Consider the following 27,722-nt stretch of genomic DNA (forward strand, 5'->3'; position numbering starts at 1 on the left):
TTTTTATTTTTATGGCGTTCACCGTGCGGGGAAAGTAACATGACCTTTTTATAAATCAGGTCGTTACGGACGCGGCGATGGGAGAGGGAGGGAGCTCCCTGACCCTGACTGTTAACCTTTTCCATACAGCGGTCCGTACGGACCGCGGTATGGAAAGGGTTAAACGGCTGACATCTGCACAGATGTCAGCCGTTTATACCAGAGTGTCAGCAATGTTCTGACACTCTGGTATACCCACTGGCCACCAATGAATTGTCAAGAGGAGCCTGCACTGCCCACCACCCCCCTGCACCACCTGCTGCCATAAAATCACTCAGGGGTGCAGGGGGGGGGGGTGAAAATCTACATTTTTGGCATTTAAAGGGACCGCGGGGATCAGAAACTGCAGAAAGCGCAGCAAACCGCAGGTCTGAATTGACCTGCGGTTTGTGGCGATCGCCGATACGGGGGGTGTCACATGACCCCCCCTGGCGTTGTGACAGGATGCCGGCTGAATGATTTCAGCCGGCATCCTGTTCGGATTAACCCCAGCAATCGCGATTTAAACTTAGGACGTACCGGTACGCCCTGAGTCCTTAAGGATTCGGGAAATAGGGCTTACCGGTACGCCCTAAGTCCTTAAGGGGTTAAAAGGGATCCGCTAAACGGAAGCCAAAACGGAAGCAAACGGAAAGTATGGATCCGCTTAAAAAGTGGTCCTTTTGCATCCGTTTTGCCATTTCTGAGACAGATCCGTTTTAAACTGATCCCTGAAATGCGAGTGTGAAAGTAGCCTAATACGACTGAGTGGATTATGTGGATATCATCCACGCTATAAAAGGACAACAGGGTGCAATAAGAGAGTGTACAGCCTGGGTAATAGGAGCGATTCTATTACACCTTGCTGCACTTATTGGGGATCCAAATTGCTATTATACTGCTGCTATTAGGTTTGCACTAGATGATACCTCCAGCAAACCTTGTTTGTTATTGGGGTGTAAGTGCTGTGTTGCAGGGTGTATTTATAGGACATATACATACGTCATTTTAACTGTTCTGTGGTGCATTTAAATTGTTCTACAGTTTCTTTTGGGGTGTATTAGTGTAAAAAAAAGTCTTATTTGCCGTTCTGCGGCACAATTACATTGTATTACACACTTGTTTTGAGGTGTTTTAATAGTCTAAAAAGTACGTATTATTTGCCGTTCTGCTGTGCAGTTACATTTTACTACAGCCTTTTTTAAGGTATATAAGTGTAAAAAAAAAGTACATCTTAGGGTACTTTCACACTAGCGTTTTTCTTTTCCGGCATAGAGTTCCGTCACAGGGGCTCTATACCGGAAAAGAACTGATCAGTTTTATCCCCATGCATTCTGAATGGAGAGTAATCCGTTCAGGATGCATCAGGATGTCTTCAGTTCAGTCATTTTGACTGATCATGCAAAAGAGAAAACTGTAGCATGCTACGGTTTTATCTCCAGCAAAAAAAACTGAAGACTTGCTTGAATTTTCCCATAGGAATGTATTAGTACCGGATCCGGCATTCAGAATACCGGAATGCCGGATCCGTCCTTCCCGTCTGCGCATGCGCGGACTGAAAAAAAGGTGAAAAAAATAAATGCTGGATCCGTTTTGCCGGAAAGACGGATCCGGCATTTCAATGCATTTTTTCGACTGATCAGGCATTTTTAAGACTGATAAGGATCCTGATCAGTCTTACTAATTCCATCAGTTGGCATACGTTTTGCCTGATCCGGCAGGCAGTTCCGGCGACGGAACTGCTTGCCGGATCTCTCTGCCGCAAGTGTGAAAGTAGCCTTATTTGCCATTCTGCGGTGCAGTTACTTTGTACTACATCCTTTTTTAGGGTGTAAATAAGTGTAAAAAAAAAAGTACGTCTTATTTCCTGTTTTACGGTGCAATTATTTTCTACTACAGACTTTTTTGGGGTGTATAAGTGTGAAAAAAAAGTACATCTTATTTTCCATTCTGCGGTGCAGTTACTTTGTACTACAGCCTTTTTTGGGGTGTACAAGTGTAAAAAAAGTACATCTTATTTGCCGTTCTGCGGTGCAGTTACCTTGTACTACATCCTTTTTTTGGGGGTATTATTTTAATTTAAATTTATTCTTTTGTTATACAGTATGTCAGACATACAGAGAACGGGCAGTGGCCAAAATATTTCTGTCGCAGGCAGCAGAAGAATGGGGATAAAATAAAATATAAAAGTCAGTCCTGTGTCCCAACACAGACAGTTACTTGCGCTGCTGGTTCCGATGTAGTGTGGTAGGTAGTTCACACTGGATATTCGAGTAATGGAAATTTAGAAACCGCGCTGCTTGAGACTATATCATCCGGTTTACAGGTGAATGAAACAGGGCACCAGCCTCTATCCTCCTCACCCAAAGGATCCGATCCTCCACAGACCGCCTCCTCTGCAGGGTTAAGAAAATTGGCAAATAGTGAAGCACCCTCTTAAGAGTTGGTTTAAAAGGTTTTATTCTACTCACAAGCGATAGTAGACAAAAGGCATATAAAAAAAAGGTAAAAACCGTAACGTTCCTGCCCGACCCAGGTTTTGCTCACTGGCTTCCTCAGGGGCGACAACTGCGCATGTCCACAGTAGGGCCCTTTAAATAGCCCAGCTTCCCAAATTACAGGAGCCGATATTCATCCAGATCATATTAAAATATCACTATACAAACAATGTTTTCACATAGTTTCCAAATCATACAAAATACAAATAAAATACAAACAATAATCTTCACATATATTTGGAAAAGAATTCTCTTCCAATCAAAAACACTTATTTTCCATACTTCCCCTTTCGGGTTACCGCAGCTTTAAGGCGCAAATAAACTTCATTATTCATACCACTAAACACTTCCATCTCGTGACACATCTTCTATTATTATCACTTCCCCTTCTATTTATACAGCCTGTATCCCAAATCCCTCAAACTTTCCACATTTACCTATGCCGTTCATAATGCAATCACCTAAGTACCGCCCACTCTTGGTCACGTCATTCAGGAGCTCTCAACCTCCCCTCCTCCTCATGACGTCCACATCACATGATACAACAATATAGGTTGACCTTCCCATCATCTGCTGGTCCTGATGCTCCTGCTTCTCCTACTCCTCGTCAGTCATTCTGTCAGCAATCGATCACCGAAGTGATTGCCAAGAGACAACAGTATGCGTGCACTCATCCAACAGAGCAGATGCTGAATGTGCTCCTGGCCAAGTTGCTGGTGCTGCAGTCCCTCCTTTTTCAAGTGGTGGACTCTGCACCTTTCAGAGAACTGATGGCTTGTGCCGAGCTGAGGTGGAGAGTCCAAAGCTGTCATTTCTTTGCCAAAAAGGCAGTACCAGCCCTGCATACATATGTAGAAAAAAAAGATGGGCCATTCCTTGAGCTTGTCGGTGTCTGCCAAAGTGCATGGCAGCCCCGACATGTGGAGCTGTAACTACGGTCAAGGACAATATATGTCCTTTACGGCCCACTGGGTAAATGTGGTTCCTGCCCAGCCACGCCAGCAACTTGGCCGCTTCTGCCTCCACGTTCTCACACCATTGGTCCATCGACAATGTCCGCCTCTGCCTCCTCATCCTCCACCGTGTCCTCAGCCTCCACTGCAGGGATAATTCACAGTGCCCCACCAGGATACCACATGTGCAGGGCATGGCGGTGTCACGCTGTTCTGAATCTAGTTTGCCGGGGTGAACAGAGTCTTACAGGGGAGGAACTGCTCCACGTCCTTTATCAAGAAATCAAATCCTGGCTTTCTCCGCGACAACTCAAAATTGGAACCATGGTGACCGACAACGGGAAGAACATGGTGTCAGCGCTGCGTCAAGGAGGGCTGAGCCATGCGCCCTGCATGGAGCATGTGTTCAATCTGGTTGTCAAGCGGTTCCTGAAGTCTTCCGCCCATATGCAAGACATCCTGGAAATGGCCAGCAAACTTTGCATGCACTTCAGCCACTCATACACCATAAAGCACACCCTCCTTGAGCTACAGCGCTAGAATGGCATTCCCAACATAGGCTTATATGCGACGTTTCCACCCATTGGAATTCCACCATACATATGTTGGACCGATTATATGAACAGAGATAGGCCATAAACTATTTCTTGATTTTACAGGCGGACAGAGGTACTTCCCTGTGTAACTTCAATGTTAGCCGGTGGCAGCTCATGCGTGACACCTGCCAATTTCTTGGGCCCTTTGTGGAGGCAACTTTATTTGTCAATCGTCAGGACTACGGGATGAATAACATCATTCCACTGATTCATGTCCTGGAACAGATTCTGCTAAATCTGGCTGGCCAGGGGACAGAAGACGTGGCGACTACATCAGGTGCTGAACTAAAGGAGGAGGACTTTCGAGCACAAGCAATGCATAGAGAAATGCGTGGTTTTTCTATACAGATAACAGGAGAAGAGGAGCAGGAGCAGTTGGAGGAGCTACAGGGTGATGAGGAAGACGAGGCAGATAACCCAGACACATAGTGGCAGTATGCAGTGGAGATGGAGGCAGGGAGTCCCTCAGTCACTTGCGCAAATAGTACGATGCATGCTCAGTTGCTTGCGTAGTGACAGCCGAATTGTCACCATTTGGCAGAGGGATGACTACTGGCTCTCCACCATGTTAGACCCTCGCTACTGGTCCAAAATGGGGGTCTTTTTTACACCCGCTGGGAGGGAGGACAAACTGAACTACTAGTGAGACATCCTATGTAGTCAGTTGGCCGCTCCCTATGTGCGCCATCGCGCGCCCATCCTCTTGCCGGTCTGCCGTTCACTCTGTGGTCTTCTCATGCTGCTGCTACCTCGACACTGTCACTGTGCCACTCTGTCGTCACCTCATGCTGCTGATACCTCCCCACTATTTCACTGGCCTACTCTGTGGTCTCATCTTGCTGCTGCCACCTCACCACTATGCCACTGGGCCACTCTGTGGTCTCCTCATGCTGCTGCTACATAAACACTATGTCTCTGGGCCACTCTGTGGTCTCCTCATGCTGCTGCTATATCAACACTATGTCTCTGGGCTCTGTGTGGTCTTCACATGCTGCTGCCACCTCACCATACTGTGGTCTTTTCATGCTGCTGCTACCTCAACACTATGTCAAAGAGCCACTCAGTGGTCTCTGCATGCTGCTGCCACATCACTACTCTGTGGTCTCCTCATGCTGATGCCACCTCAAAACTATGTCACTGGGCCACTCTGTGGTCTCCTCATGCTGCTGCTACATCACTACTCTGTTACTGAACCACTCTGTGGTCTGCTACTGCTGCTGCCACATCACTACTCTGTGGATTCCTCATGCTGATGTTACCTAAACAGTATGTCCATGGGCCAATTTGTGGTCTCCTCATGCTGCTGCCATCTCAACACTATGTCACTGGGCCACTCTGTGGTCTCCTTATGCTGCTGCCACAACACTACTCTGTGGTCTCCTCATGCTGCTGCCACCTCAACACTATGTTACTGGGCCACTCTGTGGTCTCTTCATGCTGCTGCCACATCCCTACTCTGTGGTTTCCTCATGCTGCTGCTACCTCCCCATTATGTCACTGGGCTACTCTGTGGTCTCCTCATGCTGCTGCTACCTCAACACTATGTCACTGGGCCACTCTGCGGTCACCTCATGCTGCTGCTACCTCCCCGCTATTTCACTGGCCCACTTTGTGGTGTCCTCTTGCTGCTGCCACCTCACCGCTATGTCAATGGGCCAATCTGTGGTCTCCTCATGCTGCTGCTGCATCAACACTATGTCTCTAGGCCACTCTGAGGTCTCCTCATGCTGCTGATATATCAACACTATGTCTCTGGGCTACTCTGTGGTCTTCACATGCTGCTGCCACCTCACCACACTGTAGTCTTCTCATGCTGCTGCTACCTCAACACTATGTCGAAGGGCCACTCTGTGGTCTCCTCATGCTGCGGCCACATAACTACTCTGTGGTCTGCTCATGCTGCTGCCACCTCAAAACTAAGTCACTGGGCCACTCTGTGGTCTCCTCATGCTGCTGCCACATCACTACTCTGTGGTCTCCTCAGGCTGCTGCCATCTCCCCACTCTGTCACTGGGCCACTCTGTGGTCTTCTCATGCTATTGCCACACCAATGCTCTGTGGTCTCCTCATGCTGCTGCCACCTCACCACTATATAAATGGGTCGCTCTGTGGACTTCTCATGCTGTTCCCACCATCCCTACTTTATGGGGCCACTATTTTGCCTTTTTGGCCTGGTGTACATAATCCTGTATTTGACCGTTCTTCTGATCTGTCAGAAGGAAGGAAAAATGAGATGCACAATGGATACTATCTATGTAGCATCTGTAAGGCCTGTATGACATGGTCCCATCAGAATTGGCTTATGATTTGTTAGGCAAAAGCAGGAGTGGGTACAAAACACAGAAGACATGCAAATATTCCATTCACATGTCATCTCTGTTTTGGATCCACTCCTGGTTTTTTTTGGCTTTAGCAATACTGATGGACTACTGACCAAATGCTGACCGAGTGAAGGTGGATGCTCAACAGACAGGATCTGTTTTTTTGGGGGTTATTGTTTTGACAGATCAGAAAAAGTGCAAAATAATCAGTGACGTCAACACAAATTTACTGCTGACACCCTCTCCACTCTTTCAAGGGTTCTCTTCCGTAACAGTCCCTGCAAACATCATTGACAACGTTTCTTGAAAGGCAGACATGGTCAAATACGGTAGAGAACGCAAGGCAGACACCCCGGGCGTTCATTCCACCCTAAAGACCAATCCAGACATGCACAAATTCCTCCAACAGAAGATCGCTAGCCCGCAGCCGCAACCGGCCAAAATGGCGCCGAAAGATCTAGCAGCGGCTGACAGTGAAGAAGATGCGGAGCTGCGCAGCTGCGAGGAAAGGGAGTGCGATGAATCCGGCATGGCAGCCACTTCTAAAGCATTCTTCAAATATACCATCACACGAGCCCTGCGCCCAGTACTTACCGAACTCTCGGAGATCAAGTCAGATTTCAAACAGGTGGGTGCGAGGGTAGAGACTCTGGAAACCTCATGTGCAGCCATAGTTGACCATTCCACAGCAATGGAGGCGCGAACAACGGACCACCTGAGGCACATTAACAGAGCACTCACTTTTTTTTTTTATTATTAAATATTTTATTTTCTTCAATGGTGATTACAAAAACTTTTCAACAGAGCCGGAAACAAAAAGATACCAAAAAAGGCTTATACACATATAAAAAATATGTTACTATAGTTTCAACATCATTACAAACAATACCATTAAATCCATCTCTATAGACTCAAACCTAATACCTTTGAGCCCATCCATTCCCCCCCTTCCCTTAGTTGCTGTCGCTGGTAGCCCGAACCCCATACCCCCCCGTACCCGTCCTGATGGTCCACCCGTCAAACCGACATAGTCTATCCATCTCGCCTCTACAAAACAGAAAAGAGTCGCATGCCCAACCTTCTCCGCCTCTCAACCTCCTCATAGATCTCTATTTGGGACATAATCCGTCTCCACTCCTCAAATACCAGAGAAATGGGGGATCACCTTAACTATCAAAGCCTTAGCGATCAGGCAGCCCTTCAGCCAGCTCAATTCATGTGTAGAACAGTTAGGATTTTCTGGTATAAAGACACCCAGAATTACGGAGATCATATCCGGTGCATATGATTGGGGAAAATCCCCCTGCAATGCTGTAAATACCTGCTCCCAAAAGCTCTTTATCACACTACATTCCCATAAAAGATGAGTGTATCCAACATTGGGGCTGCCGCACTTTTGACCGAAAAATTCACGACCTCTGTTGTTAGCGAACTTAGCCTGCATTTGCGGTGTATACTATAACCTGTGTAAGATCTTAAACTGAATCAATCTATAGCTGGATGTAGATACTACCCTTTTGATGTTTTTAAAGATCTGTGGCCAGGGGAGGGGGGAAGTTTTCAGTTCCTGCTCCCATTTATGTATACTTTTAAAAGGGAACACAGTGGGCAGTGATTCTCGCATTTTCGAATAAATCTGTGCCATTTTAATCTTTTTCCCTAAGTGAAGAAAGCCATAATCAAAGAATGAATGTTGTTGACTGATCATGTATGTTTTATTAAGTGTGGCTTCATGTGCATGTTTTAAACGTGCATACATAAATTGGTTTAAAAAAGTGTTTGTGAAATTAAAGTCCCCTAAAACTTAAAAGCGATCTGCAACAAACAAATGTGCCACTCTAGTAATACCCCTACAACTCCAATAAGTGCAATCAGTTATTTTCCGATTGTCCCACAACGGGGTGAAATGAAAAGCGTGTGACACCTGCAAAATCGTTTTCAGTGTATTCCAGACCCTCTGTAGAGTTCTAGGGATTAAACATCTAGTGTCCAAAGCACCAAATTCGGCACCCTCAATTAGCTCTATGGCGCAATCATAAGGTCTATGGGGGGGTAGAACCTCTGGAGTAAGGGACGAGAACACATCAGAATATTCCTTAACCGCTTTACGTCTGCCCATAGGATATAAACGTCCTATGGGTGGACGTCTATTTCTGAACCCACGTTCCAGAACGTCCGTTCAGAAAGTGCAGCTGCTGATCGGGTTGCCCACTGTCAGTGACAGCAGGGCAACCCTAAGACAAGGCAGGGACAGTTCCCATGTGTCCCTGCCTTCCGGATCGCTGCATACACAGCGCTCGGTGAGCGCTATGTATGCAGAGAAGGAAGCGCTATGCGCTTCCCGCCGGTATCGGAGTGTGCAGGAGCTGTGTGAGGTCTCTCAGAGACCTCGATCAGCCCTGCTCTGAGGCTGTACAGCGCTGGATTGCTGCTGTACAGCCTCTCTAGGGGTGTATTTGTCCTGTAACTGGGGCTACTATGTCAGCCCCAGTTACAGGAGAAATCAACAGTGAAAAAAAAAAAAAAAAGTGAAGTAAATGTCCCCCAGAGGTCTTGTATGACCTTATGGGGGACGAAAAGTGTAAAATAAAAAAAATAAAAATAAAAGGTTGAAAATAAAAAAATAAAAAAAAGTTTCACATGTAAAAAAAAAAAAGTCCCCAAGTAAGGAATGAAAAAAAAAGTTAAAAATAGAAAAAATAAAAAAAAGTATACATATTAGGTATTGCCGCGTCCGTAAAAACCAGCTCTATAAAAATATCACATGACCTAACCCCTCGGGTGAACACCGTAAAAAAAAAAAAAAAAAAACTGTGTCAAAACAAGCAATTTTTGTCACCTTGCATCACAAAAGGTGCAACACCAAGTGATCAAAAACGCGTATGTCCCACAAAATAGTACCAATAAAACCGTCACCTCATCCCGCAAAAAATGAGCCCCTACATAAGAAAATCTCTCAAAAAATAAAAAAACTATAGCTCTTAGAACATGGAGACACTAAAACATCATTTTTTTGGTTTAAAAAATGCTATTATTGTGTTAAAGTGAAACAAATAAAAAAAAGTAAAAACCATCTCTATAAAAATATCACATGACCTAACCCCTCGGGTGAACACCGTAAAAAAAAACAAAAAAAAACAGTGTCAAAACAAGCAATTTTTGTCACCTTGCATCACAAAAGGTGCAACACCAAGTGATCAAAAACGCGTATGTCCCACAAAATAGTACCAATAAAACAGTCACCTCATCCCGCAAAAAATGAGCCCCTACATAAGAAAATCTCTCAAAAAATAAAAAAAACTATAGCTCTCAGAACATGGACACATTAAAACATAATTTTTTTGTTTCAAAAATGCTATTATTGTGTAAAACTTTAATAAATGAGAAAAAGTATACATATTAGGTATCGCCACGTCCGTAACAATCTGCTCTATAAAAATGTCACTTGACTGAACCCCTCAGGTGAACGCTGTAAAAATAAATAAATAGAAACTGTACTAAAACAACCAATTTTTTGGTCACCTTGCCCCATAAAGTGTTATAATGAATGATCGAAAAATCATATGTACCCAAAAATAGTACTAATAAAACTGGCACCTTATCCCCTAGTTTCCAAAATGGGGTCACTTTTTGGGAGTTTCTACTGTAAGGGTGCATCAGGGGGCTTCAAATGGGACATGGCATCTAAAAACCATGTGGAGTTCCTTTTCTTCTGCGCCCTGCCGTGTGCCCATACAGCAGTTTACGACCACATGTGGGGTGTTTCTGTAAACCGCAGAATCTGGGTAATAAATATTGAGTTTTGTTTGGCTGTTAGCCATCGATGTGTTAAAGAAAAAAATTGATTAAAATTGAAAATCTGCCAAAAAAGTGAAATTTTAAAATTTGATCTCCATTTTCCTTTAATTCTTGTGGAACGCCTAAAGGGTTAAAGAACTTTGTAAAATCGGTTTTGAATACGTTGAGGGGTGTAGTTTCTACAATGAGGTCATTTATGGGGGTATCCACTATGTAGGCCCCACAAAGTGACTTCAGACCTGAACTGGTCCTCAAAAAGTGGGTTTTGGCAATTTTCTTAAAAACTTGAAGAATTGCTTCTAAACTTCTAAGCCTTCTAACGTCCTAAAAAAATAAAATGACATTTCCAAAATGATGCCAACATAAAGTAGACATATGGGGAATGTTAAATAATAAATATTTTATGAGGTATCACTTTCTGTTTTAAAAGCAGAGAAATTTAAATTTAGAAAATTGCGAATTTTTCAAATTTTTGGGTAAATTTGGGACTTTTTCATAAATAAAGGTGAAATATTTTGACTCAAATTTATGACTATCATGAAGTACAATGTGTCACGAGAAAACAATCTCTGAATGACTTGGATAAATAAAGGCGTTCCAAAGTTATTACCACATAAAGTGAGATATGTCAGTTTTGCAAAATTTGGCCTGGTCAGGAAGGGGGCAAATGGCCCAGATGGCAGGTGGTTAATAACAGAGGGTAATGTATTAGACCTTACTGAAACCCCAGCCTGAACCACGGACAAGCATGAGTCACACTTAGGTCCCCATTTCACCAACTCTCCTTTGGACCAATCAATTGTGGGGTTATGTAAACGGAGCCAAGGCAACCCTAGTACCACCTCAACCGGTAGGTTCTCCAGGACTAGAAGAGAACATCTCTCAGAGTGGCACACACCCACGGACAGAGAAATTTCAGAGGTACATGACCTCACCGTACCACCAATCAGGGGAGTAGCATCAATACTCAATTTACAAGCAAACTCAAAGTCAATAAAGCTGGCCGCTGAACCGGAGTCAATAAAGGCCTTACCCGGCCACTTATTAACCCCCAGAGAAATTGTTATGGGTACCAAAAGCTTACCTTTAGAAAAATCAGGGTGTACCTGGTCTTTAGGTTGTCTTGCCTTAGGAGACTTGTCAGAGAGGACCCTCTTAGGACACTTGTTGATCCAATGGCCAGGATCTCCACAGTAGAAGCACTCTCCACGTCTGCGACAAAGATTACCCCGGGTCATGCTAACCTGCATGGGTTCCTCGGTGGAGACCTCAGTGTTGTTCCTGGAAAAGGCCTCTGGCTGGACCACCATCTGAGAACAGAACTGTCGTTCTTGTCGTCTCTCTCTAACTCGTCTGTCAAGTCGGACAACTAGGGTCATCATCTCCTCTAAGGTCTCAGGAATTTGGTAATTGACTAATAGATCTTTTAAATTATCAGATAGACCAGACCTAAACTGACTCTTCAGGGCTGGTTCATTCCATCCTGAGGGGACACACCACCGACTGAATTGGGTGCAATACTCCTCCGCAGGGAGATGGCCCTGAACCAGTGCCCTAAGAGCCGTCTTGGCTACCAGGGCCCTGTCTGGTTCGTCATAGAGGGTACCCAGGGCCTGAAAAAAAACCTCCACAGAAGTTAGACAACTGACCCCAGGAGGTAACGAAAATGCCCAGTCCTGGGGATCACCCTGTAGTAGAGAAATGATAATCCCCACGCGTTGGCTCTCGGGACCGGAGGACACGGGGCGCAAACTAGAGTTTGCATTTCTCCTTAAAGGAGAGAAACCTCTTCCGGTTTCCAGAAAAGGGTTCTGGGAGCTTGATCTGGGGTTCAAAATGTGGACTGGAGGACAGAGGAGTGGAAGAACCTTTCCCTAACTCACAAGAACAGAGTTTCTCTCCTAGCTCCTGCACCCTCTGTGTCAAGTTAGAGACATGGTCAGTCAGGGTAGTAAGAGGATTCATGATACAGTGGTTATTGGGCCTGTTAATCTGTAACGGTCACGTCCACACACACACAGGGGGAAAGATAGTGACCACTGCGCTCCACCCTCACCCCTGGCCCATCCTACTTGCCTCACGAGTCCTGATGACAGGGGACAACTGGACGACAGTCCCTAACTTAGGATACGTGCAGGGAAGACAGACAAGACAAAATACAAAACATAAACGGACAGGGTCAGAACCAAGAGAGCTACGCCGTACAAAGGGTTAAGCAAAGAATGGTCAGGAGAAGCCGGGGTCAAATACCAGGAGAATAGAGAAGTACAAGAGGAGTCCTAAGAGAGTAGTCAGGTGGGAGCCGAGGTCACAATACCAGGACGGATGCGCAGTACAGGAGGAGCAGGCAAAAGGATCGTCAGGGAACGGAATCAGGTGAGTATTCAGTAGTCCAACAAATAGCCAGGAACCTAGAAATTAACAGGCAACCTGTGGCTAGCAGGCTGCCTGTATTTATAGTGGGGAGTGAGGGTCATGTGACGTGGCCAGCGTCACATGACCGACAGACCAACCAGTTGAGCACCGAGTGATCAGCTCGGTGCTCAAGGCAGACTTAGGAGCAGGGAGCCACCCAGCAGTAAAGCCGCCCTGGGAATGAGGTTAAACACAGATCCTCATTCCCAAAGCTAAGCAACAGTTCTGCGGGCAATGGGGGACCGAGTGCACCTTCGGCACCTTCGGAACCCCGTTACATCTTTCCACTCAATACCGCATAACTCCTTCCAGCGCCTAGACTATATTCTTACCTCCAGAACAGCCCTCCCCTTGTCTCAGCAGCCCAAATAGGCAATATTACGATATCAGACTATGCGCCCTGCTCCCTCACATACCTCTTGTCACAAGTCCCACGTGGAGAGTGGATTTGGAGGCTAAATCAAACGCTACTAGGCTTAGAGGAAAATCAAGCACATGTTAGAAAGCACCTTCAAAGGTTCTTTAAGGACAACGCGTCCGAACAGACTCCCCCAGCATTACTATGGGAATGACATAAAGCCTACATTAGGGGTGTTCTAATATAATTGGGCTCTCGGAACAAGAAAGAGAGAAAGAAGATAATAGATGATTTACTCGATCAAATAGCCAAGGTAGAAAGTTCTATCAAGCTTTCTTATTCACAGGAAAAACAAGCTAATTTAGTGACGCTTAGACAGCAACTTAAACATATACTAGACCTGCTGCATGCCAAACAACATCTCTTTTTAAAAACACAAGTTGTATGCCCATGGAGATAAAGGAGGAAAATGAATGTCATCCCTCATTAAAAAATCAAGGGAAAAAACGTTCATTAAACAGATTAAGGGGAACCAGGGACAACAATACACGCAGACAGACGACATAGCTAGAGCTTTTCACTCATTTTACACAGGACTTTATAATCTCCATTCTAACCCCTCCCCATCAACACAAACATTGATTAAGACCTTCTTAGACACCCTAAATTTACCCTCAGTCTCCGGATCTGAGGCGGATAGTCTATCGGCGCCGGTTACTTTATCAGAAATACAAACCATTATTAACAGCTTCCCACCAGGCAAAAGTCCTGGCCCAGATGGCCTCCCACTTCTTTATTATAAACAATTTGGAGATGTGCTGTCACCCCAACTTGTTTCTTTGTGCAACTCTTTGTTCCAGGGAGGCAAGCTGTACCCCCAAACATTAGAGGCCCACATCACATTGATCCATAAACCTGGAAAAGACCCCCAGTCATGTGGGAATTACCGTCCTATTTCGCTTCTAAATTTAGACTTAAAGATCTGGGCTAAATTGATAGCTAGACGTATTGCTCCCCTACTCCCGAAACTGATAGGTAGAGAGCAGGCGGGTTTTATCCAGGGAAGAGAAGGAAGAGATAACTCATGTAGATTGTTTCATGCCATACATATAGCACAGAAGCGCAACCTGCCATTAGCATTATTAGGGGTCGATGCAGAGAAGGCCTTTGACTGAGTAAATTGGGCCTTTATGGAAGCCACACTTAAAAAATTTAATTTTCCCCCTATCTTCATAACAGCCATCCTCTCGCTCTACACAAAACCTTCAGCGCGAATAAAAATTAACGGTACATTATCCCCCTCCTTTGCGATCACAAACAGAACAAGACATGGGTGCCCCCTATCCCCGTCCCTTTTTTTCTTAGTAGTAGAAACACTCTTACAGAGCATGAGACAGAATCATTCCTTTAAGGGATACACCATGGGCCATATACAGCTCAAATGCTTAGCCTTTGCAGATGATCTATTATTCCTCCTCACAAACCCAATTAATGACCTCCCGATCCTCACCAAAATATTGCATGATTATGGGCTCTTATCCAATTTTAAAGTGAATATATCAAAATCTGAGATCCTTAACATTACCGTCCCCTCTAAAGAAATTCACCTTGCAAATTGCTCATCCCACTTCCCATGGGTTTCCACTTCACTGAAATACCTAGGCATACAAATCCCAAGCAAGTTATCAGATTTATATACTCTAAATTTCTCCCCTATGCTACTAGAAGTTAAACAACTCATGCAGGAATATGATTTCCCCTTTATCTCCTGGGTAGGCCGCAAGAACCTGCTCAATACATATAAAGTACCCAAAATATTATACACACTTGCAATGATCCCAATGTACTTACTGACAAGTTTATTTAGCTCTATCAGAGCCCTCTTCTCTAAATACTTGTGGAAGGGGCATAGACCTAGGTTGCCATATACTCGCCTAATGAAAAGAAGAGAACATGGAGGAATGGGTCTTCCGGACATAGCAACATATTATAAGGCAGTCCACCTCAACAGATGGCTAGAACTACTAAAACCTAATAAACAATTAGCACTAGATGACATAGCTCAATACTCATTAGGCTCTTCGATAATCAAAACACTCTGGTGGCCGATGGAGGGTGAGCTGAGATAGGCAGACATTGACCCACTTCTAAAAGGCACATGCAAGGTCTGGTTGTCACTTAAAAACTCTCTAGCACCTTTTCCCTCCTCGCTCTTACCCGCAAGCCTGATTCCTAGAGCAGTTACTGGTCTAAATTCACCATACCTTGAGCTTTGGGAGAAACTCAAAAACATTACAATAGCTGAACTCTTCCCTTCAAAACCTCAAAAAAAGTTGCTGGACGTGCTACAGATCACTGCCATGAACACCTTACATCTTGCACATTTTCAGGGAGTGGCGGAGAGATTCACCCAAGCGTTTACTCACAGCAGACCACTTACTGCCTTTGAGACTCTGGTATCGACTATTACGCCGGTCCAAAGGAAAGTGGGAAAACTATATGCCCTTCTTACATTCCCCTCCACCCCTCCCAGACCTGCCTTCATCACCTCTTGGGAAAAAGAGCTAAATATTAACCTCAGAGATGAGGAAGTGAAAGAAATTCTAAAATCATCCCATGGTTTTTCTCCATGTGTGCGTCTCCAAGAAAATCACTATAAGCTGCTAACATGCTGGTACAGAACTCCAGAATTTCTGTACATACACAACCTGTCCCAACACAAAACTGTTGGCGTTGTGAGACACAGGTTGACTCTCTCTCCCACATCTGGTTTCACTGCCCAAGAGTTGCTGGTTTCTGGAGCCAAGTAGAACAGATTATCAAGACAACATGCTCTCCTTTCTTCTCTCTTCTAATAGAACATATTGTCATAGCAAGACCCAGCCCTTCCTTCCAACCCTCCAAACACAGCTTAATCACTCATCTTATAGCAGCTGCAAAATTCCTTATTCCTCTGCATTGGTTGAGCAAGGAACCACCCACATTTAGTGAATGGGTGAACAAGGTCAATCAAATCTGCCAATTTGAAGAGATAACTAGTCTAAATAATAGACTCAAAGATAAATACCATAAAGTCTGGGCTCCCTGGCTCCGTTATCGGGATCAAATTGTCCAATCTGCATTAACTGCATGTGTCTGAATTGCGCCAAGACTTACCGATTTACAAAGTACATCCATGAAAGAGAAATAGTGCCACCTTATGTATGTGAGAGAATACACATCCCCCACCCTACTCCTTCCCCTCCCCTTCTTTCCCCTTTTACTTATATCCCTATCCCCCTTTTATTTATTTTTTTCTCCTCATTTTTCTCTATCAAGCTTTCCTTTATAATTTAGACCTCATTATCTGCAGGCCTTCAAGTTTATGTTATAGAAATAACAGATAATGTCTAGCACTATGTCAAAATTGAAAAATTATGGAATTGTTCCTTACTGCTGACCTTTGGGTTGACATCCTGTGCTGTAACCTCTGTATTGTATTGTACTCCTGTGACCTCTGTTTTATAATACAATGTCCGTTAAAAAATAAAACTAAGAATAAAAAATAAAATAAAAAGTTAGAGCAATAAAAGTGATTATGTGGCTGGAGGTATATTAGGCGGTCAGTGGATAACAATTTTACAGTAGGCCAGTGGAGTACAGGCCCCAAAAATTATGCATTCACTGTACAGAACAGAACAAGTTATTATGTGGCTGGATGTACATTAGACGGTCATTGGATAACAATTTTACTGCAGGCCAGTGGAGTATAGGCCCCAAACATGAGGGATTCACTGGACAGAAAAGAACAAGTGATTATGTGGCTGGAGGTATAAAAGACGGTCAGTGGATAATAATTTTACTGCAGGTCAGAAGAGTACAGGCCCCAAACATTAGGCATTCACCTGACAGAAAAGGCCTTTTATGCCACTGTATATATAGTGGATATAAAAAGTCTACACACCCCTGTTAAAATGTCAGGTTTCTGTGATGTAAAAAAAATGAGACAAAGATAAATCATTTCAGAACTTTTTCCACCTTTAATGTGACCTATAAACTGTACAACTAAATTGAAAAACAAACTGAAATCTTCTAGGTAGAGGGAAGAAAAAATATAAAAATAAAATATGGTTGCATAAGTGTACACACCCTTAAACTAATACTTTGTTGAAGCACCCTTTGATTTTATTACAGCACTCAGTCTTTTTGGGTATGAGTCTATCAGCATGGCACATTTTGACTTGGCAAGAGTTGCCCACTACTCTTTGCAAAAACACTCCAAATCTGTCAGATTGCGAGGGCATCTCCTGTGTACAGCCCTCTTCAGATCAACCCACAGATTTTCAATCGGATTCAGGTCTGGGCTCTGGCTGTGCCATTCCAAAACTTTAATCTTCTTCTGGTGAAGCTATTCCTTTGTTGATTTGGATGTATGCTTTGGGTCGTGGTCATGCTGAAAGATTAAGTTCCTCTTCATGTTCAGCTTTCAAGCAGAAGCCTGAAGGTTTTGTGCCATTATTGACTGGTATTTGGAACTGTTCATAATTCCCTCTAGCTTAACTAAGGCCCCAGTTCTAGCTGAAGAAAAACAGCCCCAAAGCATGATGCTGCCACCACCATGCTTCATTGTGGGTATGGTGTTCTTTTGGTCATGTGCAGTATTGTTTTTGCGCCAAACATATCTTTTGGAATTATGGCCAAAAAGTTCAACCTTGGTTTCATCAGACCATAACACCTTTTCCCACATGCTTTTGGAAGACTTCAGATGTGTTTTTGCAAAATGTAGCCTGGCTTGGATGTTTTTCTTCATAAGAAAAGGCTTTCGTCTTGCCACTCTACCCCATAGCCCAGACATATGAAGAATACGGGAGATTGTTGTCACATGTACCACACAGGCAGTACTTCCCAGATATTCCTGCAGCTACTTTAATGTTGCTGTAGGCCTCTTGGTAGCCTCCCAGACCAGTTTTCTTTTCATCTTTTCACCAATTTTGGAGGGACGTCCAGATCTTGGTAATGTCACTGTTGTGCCATATTTTCTCCACTTGATGATGACTGTCTTCACTGTGTTCCATGGTATATCTAATCACTTGGAAATTCTTTTGTACCCTTCTCCTGACTGATACCTTTTAACAATGAGATCCCTCTGATGCTTTGGAAGCTCTCTGTGGACCATGGCTTTTGCTGTGGGATGCGACTAAGAAAATTTCAAGAAAGACCAACTAGATCAGCTGAATTTTATTTGGGGTTAATCAGAGGCACTTTAAATGATGGCAGGTGTATGCTGACTCCGATTTAACATGATTCCGAATGTGATTGCTTAATTCTGAACACAACTATATCCCCAGTTATAAGAGGGTGTGCACACTTATGCAACCAAATTATTAAAGTTTTTTTTTTCTTCCCTTCACCTAAAAGATTTTAGTTTGCTTTTTCAATTTAGTTGTACAGTTTATAGATCACATTAAAGGTGGAAAAAGTTCTGAAATGTTTTTTATTTGTGTCTTTTTTTTTTACAGCACAGAAACCTGACATTTTAACTGGATGTACATTAGACGGTTATAACTAGTTAACAGTGGCGGCCGGCCAGCGGCGCCCCTCATGCTGCGCCGGTTGAGCGCTCGGCGGGCGGCACATGTCAGAGACAGCACAGACACAGGCTGCGCAGCACTGAGCTAAGCTGGCGGCCGGAGAATCGGAGTCGCCAAGTCGGAGATGAGAGATGAATGATGATGATGCATGTTTTTTGTATTAATGTATAAAAGGAATGGATTAGTCACTCTTATATGGAAATACAGGATGTTTTATTTAGTATACATGTTAAAATGGATAAGAATAAAAAAATAATAAAATATACATAAAAAATCTTCTATGGACTATTCAACACAATATCATATGTCTGTTCTCTGTACAATTATCATGAATTAATTTGATAAAAAAGGCAGCAACTTTGAGATAGGTACTGATAGTGTCAAATGCCTCTCTCTGCCTCCACCCAGACTGATACAGTCTTAGATGAAAAAAAGGCAGGTTTTATTAGAGAGACAAATTGGCACAGACAGTGTCCATCTGATGGATTTGACAATATATCAAATTGATAAAAATAACATAACATCCGATATTTGGTTTAAAATACAATTCAACCATACAATGGGCCAGTCTCTGGATGTTAGGTCTTTTCTTGCATCTGACAAATATATCCAAAGGTCTGTGTTTAAACAAAGGGGATTCCGACTTTTTGTAAATAAGTGGTGGATTATATCAGCTTTCCATCTACTATTTCTCCCAATGCTTTAGCATATAGCTAGATTGCAGCGGAAAACCTTCGCTGAAGTAACCAGTGCGGTTAGTTTGTATCACAGCGACTGTATCAGAAAGAGCACTTCAGCCGCCACAGGCTGATACTATATTGCATCCAACTGCTGACTCCTGTAATGTATTAGTATGTAGCCGCAGTGCGGGATAATGCTTCAGTAGCCGAAACAGTTCATTCAGTTGTTGTTTGAAAAGGTAATTCTTATTATTGTACCCACTCTTGTGGGCTTACCTTTACTTGCGCCGTCGGGTGAATCGGGACTTAATTTCGAGCCCTTGCTCCGTTGAATCGGCCGGGGTCCCGGCTATGGAGCCGCTCGCATCCCACGTCTCTCCCGCAGATGGTGTGAGTTCAATATGAGGATCACAAGCCTTTCTCTATTGGCGCTGATGGATGAAGTATTGTAGTATTCTAATGCTGGATCCAAAAGTTCCTTTTCTTTACAGTGCACTTCATGGAAAATGGGGTATTCATCCAAGGGTATGATGCCAGACGCGTTTCGGGGAGACGCTTCCCCTTCCTCAGTGGCATACCCCCATTCTGTGGATCAGTGAAATTTATACTGGTGCTAATCACTACCAAAATCCGGACTGGATCCTAAATTGGCTCTTTCAAGATCGATATGGCATTTTTGGATGTTATTTGCACCCCTGATTTTGGTGCGTTTTTTATCAAGATGCGATTTTTTTTCCAGGTTTATAGTTTTCTTATTCAGAATTCAATCCGCCAATATTGAGTGTCATATTCAGTACCATTATTTATTGCTTCATATGTTTACTGTGATTCTAGTCTACTAGGACTATATAAGTTATAAAATACACTTTAAAACCATAAATAAATATTCTTATAAGTACTCAAGGCTGTTTTCCCAAGCTTTTTATGGAAGAGTTGTTTGCCCTTCACTCAGGCCTTTATTACATACTCTCTTCGCTTAAAAACGCACTTTGCAAAAAAAAAAACACAACTGCGATTTTGTTGCGTTTTTTCAAGTTTGATGCGTTTTTTCTCTCATCCTCTATATATTGAGGATGGGGTTAGTCAGGGGTATTTTGTATATAGAATCTTCTATTGTGCGGTATATATGTGAGTATTTTGGTTTGTTTTGGGTATCTGTATATGATAGATGAGAAAGGGGGTGGCACATGTTTTTTGTATTGCCCTGAGCCGCTGCCTCAGTGAAGCCGTGGGGGTGGGGCGGGGGCGCACCGGCGCAGCAGACCAGAGAGACAGTCTGTCACTGACAGTGACAGTCTGACACCGCTGTGACCGCTGTCTGTCTCTCTGGTGGTCTGACGTCCTGAGTCAGAGTGACTATTCTAACTGCTAGCTTACTCTTATCTGGCTTCAGGCTGCTGAGGGTGGAGCGGAGGCGGAGCTCTGCCGACTTTGGAGCGAATGATCTTGATTTGAACCCCCTGACCCCTCCCTGACCCCTCCCACCCTTGAGCACGTGATGCAGAGAGAGGGGTGGAGCGAAGGAGGAAGAGAAGGCGGCAAGGCCACACACTGAGCAGCAGCCGAGCAGCCAGTCACGGCCATGGTGGCCACCACCAGAAATTTGCCTCCCCCGACCCCCAGTGCGGCAGTACAGTGTCTTCTCCTTCTGGGACAGAACTAGAAGTGGGCTCCTACCTGCCTGGATTGGAGTGCAGCCTGTAGGTGCAGCTGCTTTCTTCTTCCCCAGGACAACAGGGCGACATTGGTGAATGGCAGGGGCAGTCCCCAGAGCCAGACCAAGAGCCAGACTGCAGCCAGAGACCAGCTCATCTTATTGTCCTGGTGGTAAGTAGTCAGTAGACAATGCAATATGTTTATTATTTACTGTATTTTTTGCCTTATAAGACGCACTTTTTCCCCCCCAAAGTGGGGGGGAAAATGGCCGTGCGTCTTATAAAGCGGATTGCGGATACTTCGCTGGCTGCTATGCTGCACAGAGCGGCCAGCGAAGTGTCAGTGTGGAGGGAGGAGGCAGGGACACTCATGGCGGGACCCGGTGCAGTGACTATACTCTAATACACCAGGCCCCACAGCAGTTAAGTACATTCAATCCGAATGGGTCCGCAATTACTGTACTGTACTTACTGTACTAGTACCTTATGTATAGCATTAAGATGGCGCAGACCAGCAGCTCCCTCGGTCATGCGCCGCCTGCCGCAGCTCCCTCCTCATGCTCCGCCTGCCCGTCTGCCTGTTCATTCATAAAGTGAGATAAGCAGGCAGGCGGCGCATGAGGAGGGAGCTGCGGCAGGCGGCGCTTGACCGAGGGAGCTGCCGGTCTGTGCCATCTTAATGCTATACATAAGGTACTACAGTAAGTACAGTACAGTAATTGCGGACCCATTTGGATGGAATGTACTTAACAGCTGCGGCGGGGCCCGGTGTATTAGAGTAGAATCACTGCACCAGGCCCCACTATGAGTGTCTCCGCCTCCTTCCTCCATACTGATGCATCTGATGGGGGATCTGTAGATGACACTTATGGGGATCTGTGGATGACATAAGTGTCATCCACAGATCCCCCCCATAACAGTGCGTCATCCACAGATCCCCCCCATAACAGTGCATCATCCACAGATCCCCCCATATCAGTGCGTCATCCACAGATCCCCCCCATAACAGTGCGTCATCCACAGATCCCCCCATAACAGTGCATCATCCACAGATCCCCCATAACAGTGCATCATCCACAGATCCCCCCATAACAGTGCGTCATCCACAGATCCCCCCATAACAGTGCGTCATCCACAGATCCCCCCATAACAGTGCGTCATCCACAGATCATGATATGGGCAGATCATCTGATAAGGGGGGGGGCAGCAATTTTTATTTTGCCTAGGGCGGCAAAAATCCTTGCACCGGCCCTGCAGGGGTGTGTAGACTTTTTATATCCACTGTACATAAGACAAGGACCATTCTTTGTTCTGTGTCGTGGCGGATATGTGTGGGCTGGCATGAGGAAATTCAATTACACGTGGTCGTCACAGGTGTTGAATTCCTCAGAGATCCATGCCTCATTCATTTTTAGAAATGTCTTCACTGTCGTGAGCTAGTCGAGTGCGCTTATCTGTTACGATCCCCCCTGCTGCACTGAATGTCCTTTCGGACAGGACACTCGACGAGGGGCAAGCCAAGAGTTCCATGGCATATTGTGCCAGCTCTGTCAACAGGTCAAGCCTGCACACCCAGTAGTCCAGGGTTTCTCGCTTCTCAGAGCGTCCACATCGGCCGTTAACCCAATGTAGTCGAACACCTATCGGTCTAGGCATTCCCTGAGGCTGGATCCGGAGGGCGACAGTCGATGGGTTGGCTGAAAGAATGATCTCATATCCGTAGTGACCAACACATCTTTAAACGGTCCTCTTATTGCAGGCACGGTAGGATTGGTACCCGAGCCTGTTTCGCTGTGGGTGGAAATTCCTTTTCCAGCGCCCACAACAGCAGAATGCAGCATCTCTCGCAGCAAGTTCTGGAAATGCTGTAACATGTCTGCCATTTTGTTTTTGTACCGGCGGTCTAAGTACGTTTCCACCCAGTATCGGTCCTTGCCTATTATGCTTTTTATACGGGGGTCCCTCTTCAAACACTGGATCATGAAGGCCCCCATTTGCACTAAATTGGAAGCGGTGGAGCGCCCTGGCTCCTGCTCATTGCCCAGGAAAATATCATCCTCGGTCTCCTCCCCCCAGCATTGGACAACACCAGGGATCCCAGAAAAGCCTGCTCTTCTTGTTCCTCCTCCTCCCCTTAGCCATCATCCTCCTCTGACTCCTGCTGACTTGTCTCAGATGGAGTAGCCCCCCTGGGAATTCATTCAGCATTGCGACTTCCTCATCTTCCTACTCCTGCTCCTCGACGGCTTGATCAAGGACACGACGCAATGCACGCTCCAAAAAGAAGGGCGTAAGGTACGATGTCAATAATGGTGCTGTGGCTGCGACTGACCAGTTTGGTGATCTCATCAAAGGCCGGAGAAGTCTGCATGCGCAGCCACTGACGCAGTGAAAAAAAGCTGTCCTGCTGCAGAGTTTCTACAGGTAGTCATTAACGGCACGTTGCTGCTGGAGCACCCTATCAAGCATATACAAGGTGGAGTTCCAGCGCGTTGGGCTGTCACAAATCAGACATCTGACGGGCAAGTGGTGTCGCCGCTGAACGTCAGCAAGGCGAGCCATGGCCGTGTAAGATCTTCTAAAATGGCCAGATATTTTCCTGGCCTGCCACAAGATATCCTGAACCCCGGGGAATTTGGCAATAAATCGCTGCATGATCAAGTTCAGGCCATGTGCCATGCACGGCACATGTGCCATTTTGCCCTGTTTCAGTGCGCTCAGCAGATTGGCACCGTTGTCACACACCACTTTACCAACTGTCAAATTGAGCGGGGTTAGCCACTGATCGGCCTTTGACCGCATAGCTGAAAGCAGTGCAGGACCGATGTTGCTCTTGGCTTCCATGCACAGCAGTTGCAGCACAGCATGGCAACGTCTCACCTGGCACGTCGAATAGGTTCTGGGGAGTGCAGCGGAAGAGGCAGCTGCAGTAGAAAAGGAGGAATCTGCCGAGGCGGAGACGGAGGATGGAGTAGGAGGAGGAGAAGAAGAGGAAGGCCTGCATGCAATCCGTGGCAGTAACACCGAATCCACACGGGTACCACGGGTTACTCAGGTTCACCCAGTGGGCAGAAAAAGTGATGTACCTTCCCTGCCCGTGTTTGCTAGACCACGTGTCTGTGGTCAGATGTATCTTGGCACCGACACTGTGTGCCAGAGATATATTCAATTGCCGCTGAACATGGCCATATAGCTCTGGGATGCCCTTCTGGGAGAAATATTTCCTTCCGGGCACCTTCCATGCGGTGTGCCAGTGGCCACAAATTTTCTAAAGGCCTCTGAGTTCACCAGTTTATATGGCAGTAGTTGGTGAGCTAGCAGTTCCGACAAGCCAGCGGTCAGCCGTTGGGCACGAGGCTTATCCGGTGTCATCAACTTTTTACGCTCGAACATTTGGGCCACAGAAGCCTGCCTTCTGCCAGATGAACGCGACGACAGCACGGTGGAAGGAGGAGTGGTGGACAAATGGGAGGAGAGAGGAGAAGAATAAGGAGAAGAGACAGGACGTGGCGCGCCAGGATTGTGGCTTTGTGGGCTCTGACGGCGTTGCTCCCACTAGGGTTGGTAATGGGAGGCCAGGTGCCTTCTTAAGGTGGTCGTCCCTAGGTGAGTGTTGGGCTTACTGCGACTTATGCGTTAACAGCACAGGCAGCAGATGGCAACACTATTGTCAGCAGCTGACACGTTAAAAAAAATCCCAAACTACGGAGCCATGTGCCGGCATCGTGGGATCAGAACATGTGACCGTAGGTGGCTCGCTCCAGATACATTTGCAGTCTGCTTTTTGCCTCCTGTGCACTGCGATTTCTGCCTGCTTCTCCTCCTTCTCCTCCCTATCTGCTGCTCTCTCTCACTCTGAACTCCCCTCCTCTTACTCTTGTGGGCACCCACTTGACGTCTTCTGACACGTCATCATAGTCACCTTCACCACCACAGACAGTAGGCAGCAACAGTGCGGACCACCCTCCTTGGGCTGATCTGGGTACTGTCATCAGACCGCTGGGTGGCGGCCGTTGCTACCTCCTCTTCCTCATCCGATGCCAAGAATGGCTGTGCATCGGTAAGGTCTGGGAATAGATGGGAAAATAATTCCTCTGACTCGAGTGGAGGGGATTTGGTGGTGGTGGAGGTGTATTTGGGGGTGCACACAGCAGAGAGTGAGGAGGGTGCAGATGCAGAGGATGAGGAGGGTGCAGAAGCGAAAGGCTGAGTGAGCCACTCAACCAACTCTGGTGCATCCTTTGACGTAATCGCCCGCACCTTCTCCAACTTCCCACTTAGGCTCTGGCCTGGTGCACCTGCCCGATCCCTACCACCCTACTGAACAGCCTGCCTGTGCCAAAGTCCCTAGAGAAGAGTAGTATTTGTGGAAGAAGGTATATTGCAGGCCTCAATCAGTATTTGGTAGAAGCCGGTGTATCGCACCCCTCAATCAATATTTAGTGGAAGCAGGTATATAGAACCACTTAATCTGTATTTTGTAAAAGCAGGTATATCGCACCCCTCAATCAGTATTTTGTGGAAGAAGGTATATCAAACCCCTTAATCAGTATTTTGTGGAAGCTGGTATATCGCACCCCTCAATCAATATTTTATGGAAACAGGTTTATAGAAACCCTTAATCAATATTTGGTGGAAGCAGGTATATCGCATCCCTCAATCGGTATTTTGTGGAAGCTGGTGTATCGCAGGCCTCAATCAATATTTGGTGGAAGCAGGTATATTACATCCCTCAATCAGTATTTTGTGGAAGCAGGTATATAGAACACCTAAATCAATATTTGGTGGAAGCAGGTATATCACACCCCTCAATCTGTATTTTCTAGAAACAGGTATATAGAAAACCTAAATCAATATTTTGTGGAAGCAGGTATATCGCACCCCTCAATCTGTATTTTGTGGAAGCAGGTATATCAAACCCCTTAATCAGTATTTTGTGGAAGCAGGTATATCGCACCCCTCAATCAGTATTTTGTGGAAACAGGTATTTAGAACCCTTGAATCAATATTTGGGGAAAGCAGGTATATCACGCCCCTCAATCTCTATTTTGTGGAAGCAAGTATATCAAACCCCTTAATCAGTATTTTGTGGAAGCTGGTATATAGCACCCCTCAATCAATATTTTATGGAAACAGGTTTATAGAACCCCTTAATCAATATTTGGTGGAAGCAGGTATATCGCACCACTTAATCAGTATTTTGTAGAAGCAGGTGTATATAACCCCTCAATCAGCATTTTATGTAAACAGGTATATAGATCCCCTGAATTAATATTTGGTGGAAGCAGGTATTTTGCACCCCTCAATCTTTTTTTTTTGGAAGCCGGTATATCAAACGTCTTTAATCTGTATTTTGTAGAAGCAGTTATACAGTATTTCACCCTTCAATCAGTTTTTTTGGGGCAACAGGTATATCATACCAGTTGCAATTAGTTATTCCAATAGCGTTTGTCCCTCTATATAGCTGCGGTATCGCAGCAGAACCGCACACAACTCCTGCACAATACAAATGCACTATAATATACTTTCTATGTTAGAAAGTATATTATAAGTATATCACACCTCTCAGTATATCACACCTATCAATAACACACCTATACCAGTCCTTAAAAGGACCTTTGCAGCCCTATTAGCTAGCGGTTGGTGTCCCTAACAGTCTGCCCCTGCCCCACAAAGCAACCTCTTCCTACACTGGCAAAACACAGAATGTAAAATGGCTGCCAGATCGGGTTCTGTTATAGGGTGGGTGTGTCCATGTGCTGAAACGTCTCAATTGGCTGTCCTGTCCCACCTGATTGATGTGTCATGGGTCAAAGTTCGGTGCAATGCAAAAGAATATGGCGAATGTGAATATCGCCATATGTTCCCATGTTCGGCGAATCGTGAACGAGGAAAATTCGCCTTAAAATGACCGCCGGGCGAACTGCAAGGCCATTTCTATCTATGTTGAATTAGCTGACGTCGGTGTAAAAGGAGTGCGCTTCTTCTTGACGCTAACATCGACCTGTAACCCTGAGTTCAAACTTGAGTTAGTTGGTCAGTTTTGGCCCCGTAACTGCCCAAATAAGTGAAGGGATTCTAAGAGCGATGCCTGTCATCTGGGTGTCATACTGACTCACAGTATTGTTTCACTACCACAGCAGACTCCCTATTCATGTTACTGCAAGGCACAGTGTTCTACACCACTATACAGGCTCTCTGCATCCAGGAAATAGCTGTTTTTTAATGCGATTCACCACGAATAAATTCGGATCGAATCGATTCTTTTTGGAAAATTCATCGAACCCACCAAATCGAATTTTTGAGAAATTCGCTCATTTCTAGTTGATTTGATTGAAAAAGATATGGGTCCATCCAGTCCAACCTCCATACTGAAATTTAACAGGACGCACTATGCAAAGGATTATATTACCAATGATACCACTAAATGCCCTTGGCTGTCTGCAAAAAACACCCCTCAACTTTATCCTTCTGCTCCTTTGTGAACGCTGTAACAGGCTCCTGAATGGATGCAAGAGTGGCGGGAAGAAGTTACTGCAGAAAGCTGAGAGCACGCCAGCATTAGCAGTGGGCGATAGATTAAAACTTCACTGTCTCAGTCATGGTGCTACTAAAACTCTAGATAAAGTTACTGTATGTTTCAGAAGCTTTTCATGTTCCTCTTTATGGATATGTGCACATGTTGGATTTTTTTCAGTGCAAAAATCCACTGCAGATTCCATGGAAGAATTTTAAGGTGGAGCACTTGGATTTCAGCCCAACTAGTTGCCGCCAACTCTTTCATTGTTTAGACTGCTTCCGCTTCACCCCTGCCTCCAGCTTCTAGGTTCTGTAGCAGCAAGGTCTGCTTACATTGTAGG

The sequence above is a fragment of the Bufo bufo genome, chromosome 5 (genome assembly GCF_905171765.1).
Source record: "Bufo bufo chromosome 5, aBufBuf1.1, whole genome shotgun sequence".
Classification (NCBI taxonomy): Eukaryota; Metazoa; Chordata; class Amphibia; order Anura; family Bufonidae; genus Bufo; species Bufo bufo.